The sequence below is a fragment of the Rutidosis leptorrhynchoides genome, chromosome 2, assembly GCF_046630445.1.
Source record: "Rutidosis leptorrhynchoides isolate AG116_Rl617_1_P2 chromosome 2, CSIRO_AGI_Rlap_v1, whole genome shotgun sequence".
NCBI classification, from domain to species: Eukaryota; Viridiplantae; Streptophyta; class Magnoliopsida; order Asterales; family Asteraceae; genus Rutidosis; species Rutidosis leptorrhynchoides.
The window spans coordinates 682,587,862-682,589,338 of NC_092334.1; the positions used below are offsets into that span (position 1 = coordinate 682,587,862).

General features: G+C 36.4%; 1 non-coding gene across 1 annotated transcript; it reads right to left on the bottom strand.

Annotated features, from left to right (window-relative positions):
* Positions 1 to 315: 315 nt before the first annotated feature.
* LOC139895302 (small nucleolar RNA R71) lies at positions 316 to 421 on the bottom strand. Its single transcript, XR_011775759.1, has one exon. It is a non-coding gene; the product is annotated as a small nucleolar RNA R71 (small nucleolar RNA).
* Positions 422 to 1,477: the final 1,056 nt, after the last annotated feature.

Genomic DNA, 1,477 nt, shown 5'->3' on the forward strand with positions numbered 1-1,477 from the left:
ATTACTCAACCTGACATTAATGCGCCAGATTATGAAATCAAAGGACAAATTCTACACATGGTGACTAATCAATGCCAATTTAGTGGTGCACCGAAGGAAGATCCAAATGAACATCTTCGTACCTTTAATAGGATCTGCACACTATTTAAAATCCGAGAAGTTGAGGATGAACAGATATATCTCATGTTATTTCCCTGGACTTTAAAGGGAGAAGCCAAAGATTGGTTAGAATCATTACCTGAAGGGGCGATTGATACATGGGACGTTTTAGTTGAAAATTTTCTTAAACAATTCTTTCCGGCATCTAAAGCCGTAAGACTTCAAGGAGAAATTGTTACGTTCACACAGAAGCCAAATGAAACTCTATATGAGGCGTGGACAAGTTTGGAAAGTTATTGAGAGGATGTCCGCAACATGGTTTAGACACCTGTCAAATAGTAAAAATATTCTACCAAGGATGCGACATCACTACAAGGAAAGACATAGATATAGCAGCTGGTGGTTCTATTATGAAGAAAACCGAAACTGATGCTTACAAAATTATTGATAACACTGCTTCCCACTCACATGAGTGGCACCAAGAAAAATATATCGTTAGATCATCTAAAGCAGCTAGAGCCGATTCTAGTCATGACTTAGATTCTATTTCTGCAAAGATAGATGCTGTCGAGAGACGAATGGAAAAGATGACTAAAGATATTCACTCAATACGAATTAGTTGTGAGCAGTGTGGAGGACCACATTTGACAAAAGATTGTCTCAGTATTGAACTAATAATGGAACAAAGAGAGAATGTTTCATACATAAACCAAAGGCCTGGAAATAATTATCAGAATAATTATCAACCGCCAAGACTGATCTACAATCAAAACCAGAATTATAACTGAAATGTTCCATACAACAACCAACAAGGTCCTAGCAATCAACAAGTATCCAACAATACTTACAACCAGCAAAGACCTAATTTTCAAAACAAACCACCACAAACCGATGATAAAAAGCCAAATTTAGAAGATATGATGACAAAGCTAGTTGAATCTCAAACACAGTTTTTCACATCTCAGAAACAAACCAATGAACAAAATGCTCAAGCATTTAAAAATCAACAAGCTTCTATTCAAAATTTGGAACAAGAAGTAAGTAACCTAGCAAGGTTAATAGGTGAAAGAAAACCGGGAAGTCTACCTAGTGATACAAATGCTAACCCCCGGAATGAAACAGCTAAAGCCATTACCACAAGAAGTGGTATTACACTTAAACCACCTGAAATACCTGTAATTTCTGATGAAACTATTCCTACTCTACAAGAACCACAACCTGAACAAAATAAGGAAAAAGAACCGGTAGTTGAAAAGGTTAATGAAGATAACACAGTTAAGACTAAACCTTATGTTAAACCATACCAACCACCACTTCCTTACCCGAGTAAAATGAGAAAAGAGAGACTTGAAGCCGAGCAATCCAAATTTTTGGATAT